Source organism: Pseudophryne corroboree, chromosome 10, assembly GCF_028390025.1.
Source record: "Pseudophryne corroboree isolate aPseCor3 chromosome 10, aPseCor3.hap2, whole genome shotgun sequence".
NCBI lineage: Eukaryota > Metazoa > Chordata > Amphibia > Anura > Myobatrachidae > Pseudophryne > Pseudophryne corroboree.
The window spans coordinates 52,437,670-52,444,749 of record NC_086453.1 but is presented as its reverse complement, the minus strand read 5'-3'; the positions used below and the strand labels follow the sequence as shown (position 1 = coordinate 52,444,749).

Sequence of the window (7,080 nt, the reverse complement as noted above, 5' to 3'; positions counted from 1 at the left end):
ATACGCATACAGTGCGCCTGCGGGTGCACGTAACAGCGGGTATGCGCACGCACGGGAGAGCGCTCGCATGCGCAGCGCGGACATGTATGAGGTGCAAATATGGCAGTGTGCATAGTGATATTTTTCTGACTTTGACAATATATATATATATATATATATATATATATACACATTATACTGTATTGGGCATCATGCAAAATGCTACATAGTTAAAAGATATATTTATAGAATTATTATATTTATATTGTAAATACTGCCAGCCCTTGAAGTGTCTGACATCTCACCGTGACCTCTCTACTGAGGAGCGACGGCGTCAGACACTCTTCAGCAGTACAGGCAGCCAGAACGTCCTTCACGGGGCTTCCAGTGTGAGCTCTGAGCTGTGCCTGTGCTGCGTAGCTGGAGACTGGGAGCGGCGGCGGGGTGGCGCCTTTGTGACGTCACACGTCATGACGTCTGCGGCGCGGAGGAGTCGTGAGTCTCTCTGCAAGAACGCGGCGCAGGGAGGGCTAGGAAAGCCTTTCACTGTGCCGCCATTGTAGTAATCTTCATGCTTGAGGCGGCATTTCATCAACTCCAAGCCGCCGGCGGCGGAGGAGGGTAGGAGGGGGCAGGCAGCGGGGATGTTAGAATGCTGCAGTAGAAGGAAACATTTTTTTCCTGTCTACAGCAGCATAGAGCAGTGGAGATGCTGTGGGCCTATTTGAAGGTGTGGGCCTGGAGCTGCAGCTCCATCCGCCCCATTGTTAATCCGGCCCTGCTTATACACTTGCCACTGCTCTATTGAAAAGGGTAACAGTAATGGCAATTCGAGAGAAAAAATACAAATATTTGAAAAAAGGGAGAAATGATGAGAAGAATGTAATATAATAGTTACTGCCCCGATCCCTGGGCTGTCTTGATTGGGGCAAAAAAATATATAAAAATATATTGTGCCAATTTACTACATTGGTAAATGGAGTCAAATGGAGATAGACAAAAAGAAGGGGGGGGGGAGGGGGGGGTTGTACCGGTCCCTGCCCAGGTCCCTGGGTCAGTCACTAAGTATCAGGATGCAAAATTTACTCCTCAGGTCCTTGGTTGATGTTGGAGTGATTCATGCTGGAATGCTGAAATAGGTCATGCTGAAATGCTGGAAAACGCGTTTCACCTGTCCTGCGGGCTTGTTCACTTCCAATGCTGCTGGTCTAATGTGATAGCTGGGGTTTAAATACCCATATGAGTGGTTATCAGCCAATGGCTGCTATGTGATTAATTGGCTGAGATCATCCTCAGGCCTCCGCTGTGATCAGCGGAAGTGACGTGTTTTAGTCTGGTTGCTAGGCAACCTATGCATCGTACCTTGATAAGAGTGTCTTACCAGGAGAGGAAGAGAATTTTGATGAACTCTTTAAGGGTGTCCTCGTTAGTACAGTGTCCTCGTTAGTACAGTGGGAAATACACTGCGGCAGCAAGGATAGCCGCTCGTCTGTTTCTGACATTCAGCCCTGCTGCGCCACGTCACGTCCGGTAACGATTTCCGGCGTCTAGTTGCTAGGATGCAAAGTGTCCACAGCTGCGTTAGGTGACGTCATCTTCCATCACGGATCGGATAGGGCGTCTGGGTTAAGGCGTCCCGTCGCTCGGCAACCGAGCGTTAAGGGACGTTCGGTCTGACAGGCGGGTGAGACTGTTTTAGAGCTCTCAGTGCCAGTCTATTCCGTATGTTACTGCCTGCTGTCAGGTTGATTGCTGGAACGGAGGTTCACCAGGCTTGGTATAGGCCTAGTAATATTATGGACAGGGTTCACTGCATTACTTTGGTTATGGATAAGGAGTATTAAACCTGGGTGATGTTCATATAGGGGGTGATAAAGGACGATCCATTGCTAATATTGGAAATGAAGAGATCAAATAAATAAATTAATTAGATAAAATTGTACTGTATATATATCAAATCTGCGACGTGTACCCTATATTATATAGTATAGATTGCACAGTATACCCTATATAGTACACTGCATATGTGCAGTACATGTGTAAAATCTACGACGTGTAACATATATTATATAGTATATTGCATAATACATAATAAGGATAATGAGATAGGACCTATTATTGGCTATGTGTTGAAGGGGGCCCCAACCACTAAGCGTTAGGATAGGGGTGGGGAGTCCTGTGTGGTGCCTGGGTGAGAGTGAGTGTGGGAGTATGAGGATGAAGTGTTGGGAGTGATATGAGGTATGTGTGTGTGTCAGATTAGAACTAGATGGGCAGATGTTAAATAAGGTGGTGCATTCACCGTGAAAGTGAAAGTTCGTGTAAGAGGTGTGATGGTGACACTTGATTGGAAAATGTGATGATCGTGTGAGTTGTTATTCACGCTGATGTTGATGGATGTGGGGTTACAAATCACACCCATTGATTATGGGTGTGCGCATGGTAAATGAACACATAAGGGGGGTTTTACAAATGGGGGAAGGGAGGGATAGGATAAGTGAACACACAAGTGAATAAAGATTATGTATAACTGTGGTCAGTGTGTGGTGAACAATTCATAGAGAGGTAAGTGAAAAACAATGTGATACATGGTGCGGATAGGGCTAGTGAGGGGGAAGGAGGGGGAGGGGGGGGGGGGAAAGGGGAAGGAGAGACAAGGGAATAAAGTTAGAAAATCAGTGTTGCTGGTGGATCACCAGTACCTGATTAAGGGGTATGGTCAGGTGCGTGCATGTGCTGCCTGACACTTAAAGAGAGGAGGAAAATTGGATGGTATCCAAGGCGAGATGGTAAATGCAGAAATTGGGCCATCACCTTTGCCGTTTATTAGAAAGGTAGATATTTAAAGAAAAGCACCATAATTTATGCTTTCATTCAGGCCCATTGGTCTGTAAGTGTTTAGTTTGAATATCCACTCTGTTTCCTTCTTTAGTAGTTCCTTGGTCAGGTCCCCTCCTCTAATGTCTAACTGGACTTTTTCCAGGCCAAAGACTCTAAGGTCTTTTTGAAAGTCTGTATGGCAGGAATGAAAATGCCTGGCGACCGATGTCAGTTTTCTCATTCGTGTGAGATCACTGGCTGCATTCCGACAGGTTCCCACATGTTCCAGGATCCGCTCCTTAAACTTCCGGGTCGTCATTCCAACATACCTCAAATTACAACTACATTCAATGCAGTAGATCAGGCCTTGTGTGCTACAGTTAAAGAATTGTTTAATAGATATTGGTTGACCGTAGCGATCTGTTATTGTATTTATTTTGGCTATCTGGGGACAGGCTTTGCAGTGTCCACATGGAAAAGTGCCTCTCAGGGTATTAGACCTGATTGTACTGGATTGGAAGTGACTCCGTACAAGGAGGTCTTTGATGTTCCTTGACCTCCTCCAGCTCATTTGAATATTGGTGTCTATCCATGGTGCTAGGGTCTCGTCAAGTTGAAGTATGGGAAGATGTTTTTCAATTGCTTTTTTGATCTGTCTCCATTCCGGGCAGAATGTTCCAATAAACCTGATCTTATCATCTGGTTTATTGGGGGTCTTAGTTGAAAAGATAAGAGTGTTCCTTGGTATCTTGGTTGCCTCTTTATAGGCTCTTTTCAGAGATCTTTTACTGTACCCTCTCTCATGCAGCCGGCGAGATAGTTCCTGGCTCTTATGTTTAAATACTTCATCTTCGGAGCAATTTCTTCGGAGTCTGAGGAACTCCCCTTTCGGTATGTTTTCCACCGTTGGCGGAAAGTGTGCACTGGTTTGGAATAACAAACTGTTGATGGATGTCTCTTTCCGAAAGAGTTCTGTGGACAGGCTGCCTGTGGTAGATTTATAGATATTAATGTCAAGAAAGGCTACTTTCTCCTGATTGACGGTGTATGTAAGCCTTATATTAAAGTCGTTGTTATTGAGGAGCCTGATAAAATCCATTAGGAGATTCTGCTCCCCGTCCCAGATGATAAAAATGTCATCTATATATCTGAGCCATAGCATGACATGTTCCGTATATAGGTCATTAGTATCGGTAAAGACGTACTTCTGCTCCCACCAGCCCAGAAACAAGTTCGCATATGTGGGCGCACATGCTGTCCCCATAGCTGTACCCCTGACTTGGAGGTAAAATTGCTCCTGAAATGTAAAATAGTTCTTCTCTAAGACGAAGGCAAGTAAGCTGTACAGGAAGTCCCCAAATTCTCCTCGTTCATTATTTTCCAAAAAGAACTTGGTCGCATTCAGACCAGCCTTATGTTCAATACTGGTGTAAAGAGCCTCAACGTCCAGGGTCACCAATAGAAAGCTGTCCTCAAATGTGATATCATGGATCTTCCGGAGTAAGTCTGAGGTATTTCGCAGGTATGAGGGTAATTGTAGGACGTATTCTCGGAGATGTAAATCCAAGAAATGGCTTGGTTGTTCCAGGAGGCCTCCGTTGCCCGACATGATTGGTCTTCCAGGGGGTTTTCCTTAAATCCTTATGTGTTTTGGGAAGGAGATAGAAAGTTGGTGTTCTAGGGTTTTTCACTGAGAGGTAGGCGTGTTCTTGTTTAGTAATAGTACCTGACGAAAGTGCCTCTCCAATGAGATTGGTGTACTCATTCAGAAATCGAGCAGTTGGATTGCTAAGTAACCTTTTGTAGCAAGTTGTTTGTTTCAATTGTCTCAGTGCTTCTGTCACATACATGTCTATCGGCCAGAGCACTATATTGCCCCCTTTGTCTGATGGCTTAATTATCACATCCGTCCATTCTCTTAGTTCTCTCAGTGCCTCCCTCTCATCATATGGCAAATTCTGGGGGAAGTAGTAGTATTTCTGGTCCCTCCGATGCTTAATCAGGTCAAATTCTTTTGAAACCATGTCTAGAAAAACCCTGATTTCTGGGCTATTGTTGTCTGGTGGAAAAAAAGTCGATTTTGCCCTACATTTTGGGCGATCTCTGGGGCCAGCTGCCAAATTTTGTTCCGATTGCAAATCTTCTAGGATTGCCACCATTTCCATGTCCTCTGTATTCAAGTTGGAATCTCCCTCGGCCTCTTTCGATCTGGAGTTTCGATCACTAAAGAATTTCTTTAGAAGCAGTTTTCTCCCAAAGAGTCGTAAGTCTTTTTCCCACATAAACCGATCAAATGGTTTAGTGGGAGAGAAGGATAGACCCTTACTCAACACTTTCTTTTGTTCCGGGGAGATTGTTCTGTTTGATAGATTAATGATTTGTAAATGATCAGTAGAGGATGGATTCAACGTACCTTCCTCTGTCGTTCCGGATATTTCGAGGTTCTGGGTGTATCCCAATTGCTGTCTTTTCCCCTGTCTCTTCTTCCTCCCCCTCCTTGTCGGTCTACGTTTCGATTTCTGCCTCTTTGTCTCTGGCCTCGGCCTAAAAAATAGGGTGAGACCTCTTGATCATCTGTGTCATAGGTTGAATGCGTATCTCTTATTGGTTCGTTTACTGAGTCATCACTAGTGGATGACTCGAATTCTGAGAAGGTGGGATCTTCTGGTTGTCGTCTATCTCTGTTCCTAGTGGGTCTCACATTCCATCTGAAAATATTTCCCTGGGTGAAATCTTGTTTGTCCCTCTGGAGTTTATTTCTTTTGCGATCTCTGATTACACTTTCGTATAGTTCCAGGTCCTTTTTCAATTTTTCAAAAGCGGTCTGGAACGGGAGGTCTTTCTCCCATTTTTCAAGATTTTTACCCAGTTCTTCTATCTCTTTCTCAACCTGATCAAGGATCAATGTGTCATGTTTGACCAATATGTGAAGTAGATCACTGGAGCATTTTAGAAGAGCCGCCTCCCATTCAGTTTTGAGGTTGGCGGTTGCTAGAGGGAAAGACGGGAACATTTTTGGTCTCAAGCCTCTGGGTACTATTTTGTGTTTGATATAATTCTGCAATGTGGTGGTATCCCAAGTTAGACGGATCCTCCTTTGTAATGTTTTGTGAAGTCTGGACAGAGGGTTTTTCCAATCTAATAGAGTCCGGTCAGGATCATCAGTATCGGAAAAGAGGTCCTCGAAACTTTCAGTGTTCCTATGTCTTGATAGTTCCGATTTAAGTGAAAAAGAGGTCATATCTGGAAGCGTGGTGTCCGGTGGATATTGGGGTATGTGTGTAGTGACCCAGAGAAAAAGGTTCTCTAATTGGTAATGCTAAACTCAAGGTTAATAACTTAACTGTGCTGGAATCAGAAGCTGACCGTATGGTCAGAAACAAAACGTATCTCACAAAGTAGACATGATTCCGCACCAGTTCTAAAAGTTCAAAAATGAGTAGTAAATAATAATGGAGTACCAGAATACCTGTATGATGTATACGAATAATTCGTATTTTGATAAATGGTTCTGGTGGTGCACCCAGAGTCAGAGACAAACTAGAAAGAAAATGGATTACAGAAGACTCTTGTGTGTGGGTGCACTCTTATTTTAAATTTGTTAGTATGAGAAGATTAAAACATAACTTTTATTAATTCATTAATTTAAGAAAAAATCCACACTTAAGTTGTCCACCACAATTAATTAAACTAAATATATTGATACACATATATACAGTTCAGCCCGTCAGCATCTCTGAGAAATGCCATATCTGATTATTGTGGCTGATCAATCTCGAAAAGTTGGGGTGAGTATAATCCACGGCCAACCATTAAAATTTAGAGAGCGAGTATTGAAAGAAATTGATCAGCAAAAAAATAGGAAATGTTCTGGTTAGTCTATGTTATTAGACTTCAGGAGGGATGTAGACACTCTGGCTCTACACCCTGATCCTATCCCACCAGCACAAGCTCTGCTTGTATTAATTGGACCTCCAAGGGTCATTGAACCAAAAAGTTATCAGGAGTATAGATCCTTATTAGCATTGACCAATGTCAAATCTGTGACATGTCAGGGAAGACGGTACTTAGGAAAGGTAGCGCAGATTACTGGAGTAGGCGAAAGAAATGATTGGAGGAAAATGTGGTGATCCTGCTGTTGGCTTAGAGTCGAGAAGGTCATGAATTACAACACTGGGTATTCTCTGGGGGTCACCCTCACAGATACTGACCCAGCCCACCACCGTTTTGCTTCCAAGATCGGACGAGATCGGGCTCTGCCGGTGGGGTATGGTAGTAATT

At 43.8% G+C, this 7,080-nt stretch overlaps 1 pseudogene; it reads right to left on the bottom strand.

The window, feature by feature from the left end:
- Window positions 1–6,961: 6,961 nt before the first annotated feature.
- LOC134968369 (5S ribosomal RNA) lies at window positions 6,962–7,080 on the bottom strand (annotated as a pseudogene).